At 39.9% G+C, this 15,167-nt stretch overlaps 1 long non-coding RNA gene across 1 annotated transcript; it reads right to left on the bottom strand.

Annotated features, from left to right (window-relative positions):
• Positions 1-13,139: 13,139 nt before the first annotated feature.
• LOC147440001 (uncharacterized) lies at positions 13,140-13,580 on the bottom strand. The gene is made up of 2 exons (XR_015184485.1): positions 13,476-13,580; positions 13,140-13,358 (listed from the first exon to the last, which is right to left on the bottom strand). It is a non-coding gene; the product is annotated as an uncharacterized LOC147440001 (long non-coding RNA).
• Between the last annotated feature and the right edge of the window lie 1,587 nt (positions 13,581-15,167).

Consider the following 15,167-nt stretch of genomic DNA (forward strand, 5'->3'; position numbering starts at 1 on the left):
CGCCTTCTTTGTGGAGCCACATCTCCGGAGGAACTTAAGGATTCATTACTTTCTTGATCTTTGGATTCCTCCTCTTGTATGGGAGAGAGTTTTCTTTTTGGGGTCTCATCAAGAGACCTCCTAATATCTCTCTCCCCTTAGAGAGGAAAGGAAATCCCATAAGCATGAAGTTGTTGAGTAACTTTTGCTTGCAAAGTAGGGCTGCCCATACCTTGTTGCAACCTAGTAACAAGATAATTAACAAACATGGGGCACATCATCCTTAGTACCTTCATGTGCAAAATCAAAGCTATCAATGCTCATTCTACTCTCTTGGTTACTGTCAGCCATGTTAATTAGACCTATGTGTTTACTTAGTGTATGCTTTGGCAATTCAAAACCCTAGTTGATACTCCTTTTAGCCTTTGAAAATAGGCACTTACATATCTACACCCACAGCTCGAATTGGTTAAATATAGAGAGTAGTGGAATGGGTCTAACATAGCGAAGTTGCCGAGGGATAGCTCATTTTCGACTTCTTATGGCTCAATAATGGTCAAGCCATAGGCAAGTCTAAGAAGACTCCATTATTAAAACCAAAGTTCCCGATGTGTGCACCATATCCCATGCTGATGACTCTGTCTTTTAATTCATTTGGAACTTCACTCCATGTGTTTAGTATGTAGTGTCATGCAATCTTTAAACAAAGATGGCTACCACATACCAGATTGTAGGATTCTTTGTGCAACAATGTAGCCAAGGTAATGTCCAACACTATGGCCATCATGAGCATCGACAATGAGGCTAGTGACCTCATGGGGTTTACACATCTTCTAGAGATGCCATCTAGACCACAATTGTAGAGCTATCCTCCAAGAAGGTAAAATGCTTACATTTGAGCAGCAAGTGATGCCTTTGATGGGGGCTAAGGTTGGGAGGGTATTGCACGGATGATAACAGGAAAAAGAATATCACCATACCAAGTAGGATTTGTATCCACTAAAAAGAGAGCTATATCTGGAAAATCATCATTGATGCCAATTGGAGGTTCACCTGATTCAATCCTTGATATGTGATCGGCCATCACATGGTGACCACCAGCCCTTAGGATTATATCAAAATTAAACTCTTGAAAAAGAAGTAGCCAATGCCATACTCTGCCAGCAACCTGTGGTTTGTAGAGTAGATATTTAAGGGCATGATGATTCAGTAATCACAAAAATATATACACCCAACAAATAATGACAAAAGTTTTTACAAGCATACACTATAGCTGGGCCTTCCCATTCAGTGGTGGTGTAATTATGTTCACCCTTATTCAAAAGACGACTAGCATTATAGATGGGCCTATCGATGTTATTGGTAGATTCGGGTTGGGTGAGAACATCACCTACTGCAGTGATACTGGCATCCTTGTGAACGTGAAAGATAATAAACCAATTGGGGGAAATGAGGATAGGTGTGCATGCGAGCCTAGATTTTAGGTACTCAAATGCATCATGTTCTTTAGTCCCCCAAAGGAATTGGGTTGTGGGACTAGTGAGGTTTGTTAATGGTAGGGCAACATCAACATACATGTAAATGAAGCACCTATGATAGCCAGTGTGGCCAATGAAGCTCTGAACAGCCTTAGAAGTGATAGGGTGTGGGATCCTAAGAATGGAAATGATTTATCAGGATCAAGAGACAGACCTTTAGAAGAAATGAAATGTTCTAATAGAGTACCTCGAACAACGAGGAAGTGGGATTTGAATGGATTGAGCTTGAGCCTAGAGCTGCGGCATTTTTCAAAAACTTGGGCTAATTAGTTAAGATGCTCAGGGAAAGCTTCTAAAGGGGTGCTAGTAGAAGATCCACTAAAATTAGAAAAACTATCCATGAAAACCAAGAGAAATGTTAGAAGGATCCTTGAATATTGTAGTGACCGGGCGTTGAAAAGTTGTTGGAGCATTGCAAAGACCAAATGGCATTTTGTTGTAGACATATGTACCCCATGGTGTGACAAATGCCATCTTGAGCTTGTCATCGTGGTGGATATCCACTTGGTTGTACCCACTAAAGCCATCCATAAAACTATAAAGAGCATGACCAACAACATCTTCCAAAACCTTGTCCACCATGAATCTCCGGATCTACCAAGTCAATGTACCTGATATGCTCTTTCTCATTATCAATGAGGATCTATCTTTGTCGTAACTCTTGCCACTTCCAGCTTTGCCACTTCTCCACCTTTAAGCCCAAGGCTTGCACTATCAGTTGTTCCATAATATCAACTGCTATTTTTGATCCATCGAGAGCATAGAATTCACCCTTCTTCTTCTTCTTAGCAAATGTGCTGAGAAAATCCAGACAAGCCTATAGATTAACACCCCATGGCAGGCTATCTAACACGGGACCCAATGTTATAAGTGTCTCTCTATTATTCTCCTTTATCATTTTGTATGTTGAGTTGGTATGAGCATAGACTGTTAGGATTTTTGCATTGATCCTTGATGTGGGAAGTCCTCTCACCATGTGGCCATTGACTTCTTCGAGTACTTCCGTGGGGAGGATCGATGCCTTCCTTGAGACTAAAACTTTCTTAGATGTCATATTCTCTGCAAAACAGTTGTATGAGACCTTGTGCATAATGGAGCATGAAATGGACTTGTATGAAAACCACCAAGGTGAAATATGCAGTGAATTGATAATCCACAATAAGAAATAAAACAACATAAAAAATTACATACACAAGATATTATCCCAAAGATTATTAGTAGAAGACTCCTGCCTTTTTGGGTTTTCATGAATCTTCCCCCTCTGTGTGGAATTCAGATTTTCACACATCAAGGACTGATCATGCCCTATAGGGATTTTCATAATTAGTTTTATCATTATTTTGTTTTTTTATTTTTCCATTTTTCATTTTTATTGTTGGTATTCTTCTTCCCTGTGCATCTTGGTGACGATGCCTGAAGATTTTTTAAAGCTCTTTGGAAGTTTCTTGGAGCAATGATAACCCCAAATGGATAGTTGTTATGGTAGTGAGCCTCCCTTGGTAGTTGAGGCCATAAATGTTGAAAGAACATGTTCTCGTATTCTGCTCGCTCTTCCTCAAAAGGTATCCAGTGTTGGAAGGCTTCAAGAAGGTCTTCTTCAGGTTCTGCCTCCGCAAAGAATATTGAAATTGGTTGGTCATGGTTGTAAGCTAGCGATACTTCTTGAATGCTTGTGGTGGGGGGTTGGGGCCTTGAGAACCTATTAACCCACCATTGGGGCGGCTGAAAATGGCACTTGAGTATGCTGCTTGTGATAATTGCAGTATCCTTGGTGAGGTGGTAGGGGAGGGGGTCCTATCACCAACATCCGGCTCTTTTATCTTTAACCTCTCCTGATTTTTTGTGAACTTTGGTCGTGGTGGTGGGAAGATGAGTACCCTATCATCATTGGAATTATGGTTACATGGGGTTTTAGATGGACTTCCTATCTCCATGACCATTGACTTTGAATTGACAAGGGGGTTGGTCATGCTGATCCGGGGAGATGGATTTAGAGATAACATTGATTCCTTGCCCTTTGTATTGGATGATTTTGGCTCAAATACCTGTGATTGGGGGCTTTTTGATTGAGTCCATCCTTAGGGACCCAAATATACCAGTTATCTTGTCTAATGGCTGGTGTTTGCTTGAGGCATTTTGGTTGACGTGAGGTTGACCCTTGAGAATCCAAATATGGATGTTACCCTCATAAATCCTTGAGCTTTTAGCATCACCTTGGGCACCTAGTGTTGAAGTTGTTGAAGCTTATTGTGAGCCTGATCCTTGTTCCTTATTGGTGTGCATTTAGGAATCCACTGCTATCTAGCATTTTGTTGCATCACCCTCGTTTTGTTTTTTTGTGTTTTAATGGTTAGGTGTGGATAGTGCGTGAGTGATGTTAGTGGGGTTAGTCATTAGTTGATGATGCATGGAAGATGGGACCAACTCCATGGATGCGGTTATCGCTTGATAAGGGGTTTGTGCGTAGTGAGTGCAGAGTGTAGCTGTAGAGTAAGTAGGGAGTACTGTTGATACCAGGTTTGCTTCCCAATCAAATTGGCACCTTGTTGCAAACATCCAAGTGCGACCTAGAAGCCTTCCATTTGGCCATTAGCACAATGGATAGTTGTATGTAAAACACCGATGACATAAGATCTCTGCCCATTTACGCCCCTCACTTTGATATTGGATTGGGTCAGGGCAGGCCCTCCCAATTGATTCCAAGCATAAAAAATATGAGGTAATGGCCAGCACCTATATCAATTAAATCATTATAAAGTACTCTACCAGTGGGGCCATACAATTCGATTTGGGTGCGTAGAGGTGGGGATTCACGGTCAATGGATTCACAAGTGAATACCTCATATGTCCACACATTTGCCTGGAGTTTTGCTTTATTTTTTGGTTCTCGTTATTTACCCTCTTTTGATGACATCTTGGATGTGTTTTAGCTCTTTTTCTTTAGCAGCTTGTTTATCTTGAGCTACTTGGATAGTCTCAATTGTCAAGGGATCGTAATATCATTTGAACTTGCTACCGTTGAGGAATCCTACTAACTAACTCCATCTAAGGTTTCTACCCATATAGTTCCTTGAGGGCTTATTTCACATACTTTGAATGGGCCCATGCTAGTTGTGAGGTCCCTGCCTCTTGTCGAGAGGAGCGGAGCACCTTTGACAGGTCTCCAATCCTGAGAAAGAAAAACCAATGGAAATTGCCTTAGCTACTATGTAGCCACGGGCATGAACCGTTAGTGAACGATTGGTCCTATCTTGCTATGGCGAAGCGTGACCACCATAATCCTATCTAAAAACTATCTATAATCAATTATACCTAAAGGTATAAATCTTAGAGTGACCAACCTGTGCGCTTTTTTTCCCATGTTTCAAAAGCACAGCCGCCAAGGTTTGTCTCTTTTAAGATTTATGACTATTTTTAAAAAAAACCCCGACGGGTGGACCCGATGAGTCGGGTAACTTTCCAATGCTAGAAATTGTTTTTTTTATAATAGTCATGGGATTTCCTTTCCTCTCCAAGGGAACAGAGATCTTAGGAGGCCTCTTGATGAGACCCCCAAAAGAATACTCTCTCCCATACAAGAGAAGGAATCCAAAGATCAAGAAAGTAATGAATCCTTAAGTTCCTCCAGAGATGTGGCTCCACAAAGAAGGCGGACTAAATGATCACCAATTCCTCCCAAGAGGAAACGGTTAACCCATAGTACTTCTCCTCGTCACTCCAAAAGGGAAGAGAGGAAACAAAGGGCAAGAAAGAGGTCACCCTCTTCTTCTTCTTCTTCCTTACCTTCCTCCTCTACCAATGAAAGCTATGGCTATTCTCCTAGAGAATACAAAAGGGGAGGACATCGTAAATCTTACCCTGCATGGCAAATGTCACAAAAGCTTAAAAAAATTAAAGAGGGAGGAAAGAGTATCTCTTTTCTCACCTATGATGGCACCTTTGGTGCTATCGACAAAGTATTGGCCTTCATCCAACAGTTTGATATGGCCTTTGGAGACGAGGGCTTCACGAAGTCCTCCAAGCTACACCATGTAGCTATGCACTTCCAAAAATTGGTCGTCAATGGTGGGCTAGCCTTTGTGGGAATGGTGAAGTCCAAAAGACATGGAAAACGCTACAAGTTTCCATCATGAAGCAATTCCTTGCAACCAATGCAAAGGACAAAGTGCTCACTGAATGGTGGAGTTTGAGGCTTCTCTCTCATGAGTCTATCCACAAATATCTGGACAAGTTTTGGGATTTACATCTCAAGGTATTTCAAAAGATAGACTTCGCTGAGAAAAAGCAACAATTTGTGTGGGATTACCTGAAGAAATGACCGAGTATGTCAACTCCCAACGGCTGGTTGTATCATTATAGCAATCCACCAATCCATGGTTGCTTCCCACAGCAATTTCCAACAAGGGGCTAGACGGAAATAAAACCCATGGAAAACAAAGACAAAAATAATGCAAAGGAAAAAACCAATGCCCTAATCCTTCCCAAGGCATTTCCTACAACATCAACGATAGCTCCAAGGAGAAGAGAGTTTACAAGGTAAAAACAAACTCTCTCATGAAGAGCTTGAAGCTTTTTGCAAGGACCATAAGTGTCTTAAGTGTGGGGAGCAAGGACATGGCTATCGTTCTTGCCCCAAGAAAAATGCTTGCAATGAGACTCCTAGGGCTTCCACCATCGAAGCTCACAAAGAGGATGCTCATTGCAAAGGATCATCTCTCTCCTATGCTTGGGGAAAGGTAAGGGATCATGATGCTTTCATCTTGTTTGACCCTAGCTCTACTCACAACTTCATATCAACGGATTTGGCCACCAAGTTGGGCATTCAAGCTTTTGAGATGGGAGATATTATAACGACTGACACAACTTTCAAGGGACAGCAAGCCTCCATTACTCCCTTGATTGGGAAGTTGAGGCTTCATGTCCAAAGCTATGTTGACAAAGAAGACTGTTTCATCTCTTCTCTCCAACATGAGGATGCTATCCTAGGGGCGCCATGGTTTGATCGCATGGATCCCAACATGAAGTTCCCTGAGAGAATAATCTACTTCACCTACAGGGGAAAGAACATGTATATAGATGCTAATGAGTCGTCGTATTATAGCACTTGTAAATCCTCTTTCCCTTGATAAATCAATGCAGAGCTTAGTTTTTGCGTACATGACTTTTGTTAAAGAGTCCCTAAAAGGTCCTAATGTTTCATCAAAGGTGAATGGTAGGAATCAAGAAGAGTTAAACTTGTCTAAATTTCTAAAAGGATTCGAAGATGTGTTCATCGATGATATCCCTATGGACTTACCTCCAAAATGACGGTTTGATGACCATCAAATTGAGCTCCTATCAGAAAGCTCAACGCCTAACAAACCTCCTTATTGATTTTCCCAAGCTCAACAAGAGGAGATCATGAGGCAAGTACAAAATCTCGAAAAAGGGATGGTGAGGCCTAGCTCCTCTCCCTTTTGTTCTCCTGTCCTTTTAGTACAATAGAAAGATGGAACATACCGCATGTGTGTGGAGTATCGCACACTAAATAATATCACAATCAAAAACAAATTTCCTGTATTTTTGGTAGAAGATCTGTTTGATAAACTACAAGGCTCTACCTACGTCACTAGGATTGACCTTAAAAGTGGCTATCACTGTCATAAAATCTAATATCTAACCAACCCAAATTCTTTTCTCATATTGTATTGATCATTTAATGTGGGATAATAAACGAGATCAAGGGTTAGAATATAGACATGTGCTTACAGATCTATCTCAACACGGGGCCAATGGTAAAGGGGTCCAAATGTGACATGGTATGTCAAAGAGCAATGCTACCCAATGGAGCTTAAAATAACTTAGGGTTAGATTCATTAAAGACCTCCAAAAGTTAGTGTTAAAAAGTCCTTTGACCTTACGCAAGCTAGGGCTAACCTCGAGGTGAGAATCGTACCCAAGCATGAGGTGTTAAGGCACTTAAAGTGGTTGTGGAAACCTTGCCCAAAGCTTGAGGTGAGTTTTATGCTTAAATGACTAAGGTTTTTGAAATCTTAAATTCAAAGATAAGTTCTCAAGAGGCATAAACATCCATGCTTGATTGACTAAGTCTTGAAGTATTCAATTCAAAACAAATGGCTTAAGAAGCATAAAAGACACATGCTTGCTTGATTTAATAAGTCCTTGAAGTATTCCATTCAATCAAATAACTTAATAAGCATAAAAGACACATGTTCAAATGATCCTCCACATGTGGCCCTCATGATGTGCTTGAATGCTATTGGTTAGGTTTTAAAGGAGTCCAATGAGATTTTAGATACATAAAAATAGATAATTAAGTTCTTTCTCTCAAAAGAGGAAACAGAAGACACATGTCCAAAGAAAAGAAAAAAATAATACGTGAGAGAGAGAGAGAGAGGACCAAGCATGAGAGGGGGGGGTATACTCTCCTACACACACACACACACACATTCTCTCATTGTGTGGAGTGCAAAATGCAAGAGCTCCATCTTCTTCTCCAAGTTTGTTGAGAAGTGGAGAGCCTACACCAACACTCTTGGCTATGGAATGCAAATCCAGCCAAGAGCCATGCTTCAACGGTTAAGCTTGCCTTCTTTTTCATCTTCATTACTATGCTATTATGCTATGCTAATCAAGAAGAATGATGATAATTGAGGAACTATTTTTTTCTCCTATGGAATGTTTCTTCTTCCTCTTCTCTACCCTCATTCCTCGTTAGCTCTCTCCACCTTTGAAGGTGTTTGAGAACTTGGGACTGAGGCTTGGGATAGTTAATGATTTTTTCAAAGTTTATGTTAAGCTCCTGATACATGAAGCTTTCCATCTTCATAGCATCACCAAGGTCACAAGGAACACAAAGATTGTATTGTAACAAAGTCTCTCTCTTGATGGGAGAATCTATAATACAGACGCCTTTTGGAGGGGGGACCGGCTCCAAGTAAATCTGGTCCTCATATATTGTCATGTTCTCTAATACTCTATCTCTTGCAAAAGTATTGTTCATGCCAACTTAATTAAGTACCATGTTTATGTTGCACCATCAATTAAGTTCACCCTCCAAGTTCTCAAAGTAATCTCACAAAAATGCTCACTCTAATTCTCTTAATTCCGCTATTCTCAAAGTTCATAGGCCATTTTCATTACAGGTTAACCCTAGGGCTTGAGTGGTGTGCACAAAATGGTATTCAACATCTCAATGTTTTTGGTGATGCAATGTTATTGGTGAAACAGCTGAATGGTACTTGGGCTTGCAAGAATCAGGGTCTCCTAAGTCATTTGCTTTATGTGAAAGCTCTTTTAAGTCAATTTAGGAAAGTACAACTGCACCATGTTTCTAGAATAGAAAATGAAGAGGTTGATGCTCTTACTAGTGCACAACTACAAACTATGTTGGTAGGAGAAATTGCACTAAACCCTTCTTTATTACAAGGGAGTGATTGCGTGGCTGACACTATCCAATTCTTAGAAATAGGTAAATGGTCAAGTGGTCTTTCAAAGGGGCAACAATGGTTAGTTCGTAAGGCATCTAGATATCGCCTCATCAATGATGATCTTTACTGCAAGGGTAAGGATCAAATCATGAGGAAGGTGCCTCTCTCCATTGACATTAGGGAGATACTAGCAAGTTGTCATGAAGGGGTTTGTGGAGGGCACTTTGCACTTGACAATACTTGTAGGAAGATATACAAGTTGGGTTTGTTTGGCCTAGTCTACAGAGGGATGTTCACCATTGGTGCAAGACATGCAAAGAATGTCAAAAATCAAGGGATCAGAGGCTCACCTATGAGCCACAAACTCCTATCATCTCATATGGTCCATTTGAGAAATGGGGGATAGATGCCATAGGACCCCTTCCTTATGCTCAATCTGGAAACCGCTACATCATCATGGGCGTGGACTACATGACCCGATGGGCAAAAGCAGTCGTAATAACTTGCATCACTACCAAGGAAGTGGCCAAATTTATCTTTGAGAAAATTTGTTGCAGGTTTGGAACTCCTCTTGTGATCATCTCAGATAGGGGGCCAAGATTCGAGGAGATCTAGTGGGAGAACTCATGGAAAAGCTAGAAATCTCTCACCGAAACTCCATGCCATACTATCCACAATGCAATGGCCTAGTGGAAAAGGTCAATGGTATGATATGCATAATCATTACCAAACAGATAATCAATGGACCTAATGATTGGGATAAACACCTCACTTCTGCACTTTGGGCTTATAGAACATCACTTGGATTCACCCCATTCCATCTTGTTTATAGTAAAGAGGCCATTTCTCCCATAGAAGTCCAACTAGTCAACCTTAGAGTGCTAGCTAGAGCAACACAACCTTCTGCAGCACATTTGAGAAATCACTTTTTAGATCGGGCTTAAAACGAGGCATGCTCGTGCTTTGGTATGATAATAGGTTTGACACCAAGAAAGATTAAAAGTTCATGCCTAGGTTGGAAGGGCCATTCATTATCTTAAAGTATTATGCACATGGTAGCTACAAGCTCATGGATGCAGCAGGCAAGCTCCACAAGACTAGAGTGAATGGATGGAGACTCAAGCCATATTTTCAAAGATCTCTCTTGGATTTCTTCAAGGAGGCTACCTCTTCTAGTAGCAACACTCCACTAGAAGAGGGGCTAGATGCATGAATACCTCTACCCTTGGGGGGAGGGATAATGAGGCATTCTTTTTTCTTGCGCAAGAACCCTCCCTTAGCTTTCTCATACTCAAGCATTTCACATTCACCAATATTTATTTTCCACTAGTTAAGTACTTTTCCCACTTATTTTTTTCTTGAGAACTTTTCTTTTTCATGGAGAAAAGAGATAAACATTATTAAATATATTTATTATGGTAGCAATAGCAATTTCCTTACTTATTTTATATTCTTACATTTTTTATAAGTACTTTATTAAATTTTATTTTTTCTCATTTATATATATTACAAGAGTCTTTCCCCATTTTCCTAAATCTAGCTCACTAGTTTCCATTTCCTCCTATTAGTATATTTACAAATAATGCACCCATTTAGTGCTTAAAAATCTTGGTCAATGCTCTATGAGAGATCCACATACACATGGAGGAGCCCATTCTTGGGAGCATAAGGAAGACCAAACCAAGAGGGGGCAACCATAAGACTTTGGGGGTGGAAAAAGGTATCCAATTTTGCTGAATTTTTTGTGTATGCTTCCACTCAGAATTCTTGAAAATTTTCTTCACAAGAAACGTGGCTCATGACCTCAAATTTCTGGTCATGTTTTTTTTTATAATTTTTGGAGTTGTGAGCTAAGAAATATGGCAAAAATGGTGAGACCCAGTCTTCCCATGTCTTCATGTTGATTTAACTCACCTACTAGTTTTTCCTTCATCGTCGCCAACAACTTACCACCATCAACAACCCCCTTGTAATTTTCATCTCCTCTCTCTACCAATTAAGCTAGCCATAGCTAGTACCCATATAAATACCCCATTTCCTCTACCCCACCTCTCTCTCTCTCTCTCTTCTGTTCTCTCTCATTAGTAGACTCCAGCTTTGGCACATTCAAACATAGCCAAACAAGGGTGGCACACCGTCACATGGCCTTGCTTGAATAATTATCTCCTGTTTTCAAAATTGTTGAATTGTCCCTCCTCCTTCCCTATATAAGGAGGGGTCTCTATCTCAACAACACATAATACACTACAACATATACACACTACCCCATAGCCACACACACACACACACACACCCTTGTGCTACATACTAGTAGTATGAACCCTAATCACATAATCACAACACCATCACCATCATCGTCACCATGCAAAAAATGAGCATCATATCTTTACACACTTGCAATGAAGGATTCAAGGTGCATCTTCAAGAAGAAGAATGATGGATACACTCATGCTATTCCTTGCCATCACCTTCCATCTCTCCATTATGCACCCTACAATTTTGCCCCTTTCTCATCTTCTTGTCCTGTGCCACCCATTGTACTCATCTTTTGCAAGCAATCATCACACTCCATCTTGGTGTCATATCTTGTGTTGTTTGCGATATAATTTATTGTGAGTATGGTCTATGCTTTGTTTTTTCCATTTTGCTTATGTTGAGGTGTGCGAATTCACCACCTCCTGTATAAAAAGAAAACATACATAGTATTTCCCCTAATCCTTCATGTTTCTTGCTATATACGTATATTAAGGTGTGCGGATTTTCCACCATACACACACATACTCTCTCTCTCTCTCTCTCTCTCTCTCTCTCTCTCTCATATTCTTATCATCTTGCTACTTGAAACTTAAGGTGTGCGGATTCGCCACAGGCTTGTATAAGAAGAGAGCATACTTGCATGTTTCCCTTACATCTTCATCTCCCTTACTTTGTGCATGAGTAGCAAGACCATTCTCACTCACTCACCATTCCTCTCGTCTTGTTTTTCGACCACCCCATCCCACACTTGAGTGTGGGTCTTTACATGGTTTCCTATGGTATGCTTGGTAGTGTATATGTTTGCATCCTAGCCGCTTATCTTGCTAGGTGGTGCCCCCCCTTGTATGTGATAGAGTCTTCTATCCACCAAAGATGATTCATGAGATCTAGCTAGGGAGGTTTAGAGGCCACCATCCTGGGTTGCGATTTCCTTGCATCAATGAGTAAGCCGTAAAATGAGAATGGGTGTATATACAATGCATGGTGGAAAAAACCTCCTAGTGAAGGAAAAAGTGCCTTGACGACCTAAGTATGTTCACGTATGTCACTACCATATCATATCAATATTACGAGTCAAGTAAGAACTTCTAGTGTTGGGAGCAAGCATTTCAAAAAAGAAAATACTCATGAAAAGTTATAATGACATTGTTATAGTGAAGATCAATAGCCTTGTCTTGCTCAATCAACTTATGTTTTTTGGAAAAAAAAGAGCTTTGTTGGAAATAAAAACTAAAAATATGAATAAATACGTGTTTGTTCAAACATTTACATAATTATCATATTCAAGTTTTAATGCTACTACAATGTTATTACAAGTGAAGTGTAAAGAGGAAGAATCGGGAATGAATGAAGGAGACAAGTAGAGAGCAGAAGCGATGTGTGAAAAAGAAGAGGATGAATAGTGCATGAGAGAATGTTGCTGAGAAGAAGATGAAAGTGTAGAAGAAGATGATAATAGAACAAGTCACTACAAGAGGTTATGTGTACTTGTGACGCTTTTAGCGACGAAAATACATTGGGTTTTTATACTTCCAGGCGTCACTACGGGAACGTCGCTATATGCGTTGCTATAGTGACAATTGCAGTCCTTCTGTAGCAACGCTTATGGTGACGTTGCAGAACCTTATATAGAGACGCTTATAGCGACGCTCGAGAGTAAATTCTTTTGGGTGGCAAGAAATTCATTCCTTGCCACCCATCAACCATATTGAATGTTTCCAGAATCAAGTATATCTAAATGAATCCAGGATAAGCACATATTCACCTTTGAAAGAAAGTGCAAGGTATAGACCGAAAGTAGTCACCCACAAGAAAATATAACCATTAACTCAATCATGCACATATTGTTTACAGAATAAAAAAACAAAACTGACAAAAGAAATTGGACGAATAATAAATTGACGAAAGTAAATCAATCACAATTATACACATCATAAGCAAAATCACTTGATTGTTAAGCTTCGCACATGTAATAGTTACAACACAATTGTCATTATTGAAAAAATACATGGTTTTCAATAGTTACAAAAGACATATACACGTCATCTCATTATACATGATATGACAAAAGAAAACTAATGTTATCTGGCTACGGCTACACTGACGTCGTCTAATCAAACGTCTCAACGGATCCAAGTGATATCTTTGTCCGATTCTGCAGAAAAAACAATAATACTTTCTGTAAGTATAAACATATAATTACAAAACAATCTCTTTTCTTAGCATATCATTAAAATACAACAAATGTAAAAGAGTAAAGTGAAATACTAACCATGCCACCACGAGAAATAAGAATGTCCATAAGGGCATTTAAGACATTTTTGCCTACGTACTTGCGCTCGTACGGTGTGGGGTCACGTCCTATCATCGACCACTGTTCAAAACATACAAGGAATCTATTATGTTAGAATTCAAAAGTACAAATAGAGGTAGCTACCAAACCTAAAGAGCAATGTAAAAACACTTACAAAATCAGCCTCAAATAATGCCCACCTGCCGCTCCCCAACTGGTGTAAGCTCCTTGCCTCTACTCACGCTTTGGCTGCCTCCTTTTGTTGCCTCCACTTGTCAGGATTCTCGCGTGCTCCTCGCTTCGCATTCTTCCAATCTTATTTGGCCAACCAATCTGGTCTGTTCCACCCATACTTTATTGCTTTTTGTACTGTAGAACGCTTGTGCTTGCAGTATTTGTGTATTCGAACCTTCATCAGATCTTCATTGAAGTGCTCATCCCGACTTGACATGGGAAACTCGTCATGCAACACATAGTGGACTCAACAAAATTGATAATAGATTCCAGTCCCACTCACCCTAATATAATCAACAAAATTGATAATAGATTCCAGTCCCACTTACCCTAATATAATTAACAAAATCAACCATCAATAAGCTACTTAAAAACCTCTCTTCTTAAGCAAGAAAAGAGAAACCAAATGCTCTAATACCAATGTCATTGAAATGTCCTATGAACTTTGAGAATGATGGAATAAAGAGAATTAGAGTGAGCATTTTTGTGAGATTACTTTGAGAACTTGGAGGGTGATCTTAATTGATGGTAGCAATATAAACATAGTACTTAATTAATTTGGCATGAAAAATACTTTTGCAAGAGAGAGAGTATTAAAAAATATGACAATAGATGAGGACCGGATGTACTTAAAGCCGGTTCCCTCCTCCAAAAGGTGTTTGTATTATAGATTCTCCCATCAAGAGGGAGACTTTGTTACAATACAATCTTTGTGTTCCTTGTGACCTTGGTGATGCTATGAAGATAGAAAGATTCATACATCACGAGCTTAACATCAACTTTGCAAAAAGCATTAACTTTCCCAAGTCTCAGTCCCAAGGACTCAAACACCTTCAAAGGTGGAGAGAGCTAGTGGGAAATGAGGGCAGGGAAGAGGAAGAAGAAACATTCCATAAGAGAAAGAAATAGTTCCTTACTTATCATCACTCTTCTTGCTTAGCATAGCAAAATAGCATAGTAATATAGATGAAGAAGATGGCAAGCCTAAGCATTGAAGCATGGCTCTTGGTTGGATTTGTATTCATAGTCAAGAGTGTTGGTGTAGGCTCTCCACTTGTCAAAAAACTTGGAGAAGGAGATGGAGCTCTTGCATTTTTCACGTCACACAATCAAAGAATGTGTGTGTGTGTGTGTGCGCGCACGTGTGTGTATGTGTGTGTGTGTGTGCGTGTCCCGACTTGACATAAACTCATATGCAACACATAGTGGGCTCAACAAAACTGATAATAGATTCTAGTCCCACTTACCCTAATATAATTAACAAAATCAACCATCAATAGGCTACTTAAGAACCTCTCTTCTTAAGCAAGAAAAGAGCAACCACATGCTTTGATATCAATGTCATTGAAATGGCCTATGAACTTTGAGAATAGCGGAATTAAGAGAATTAGAGTGAGCATTTTTGTGAGATTACTTTGAGAACTTGGAGGGTGAACT

This window comes from Adiantum capillus-veneris, chromosome 16, assembly GCF_014529385.1.
Source record: "Adiantum capillus-veneris isolate H3 chromosome 16, ASM1452938v2, whole genome shotgun sequence".
Classification (NCBI taxonomy): Eukaryota; Viridiplantae; Streptophyta; class Polypodiopsida; order Polypodiales; family Pteridaceae; genus Adiantum; species Adiantum capillus-veneris.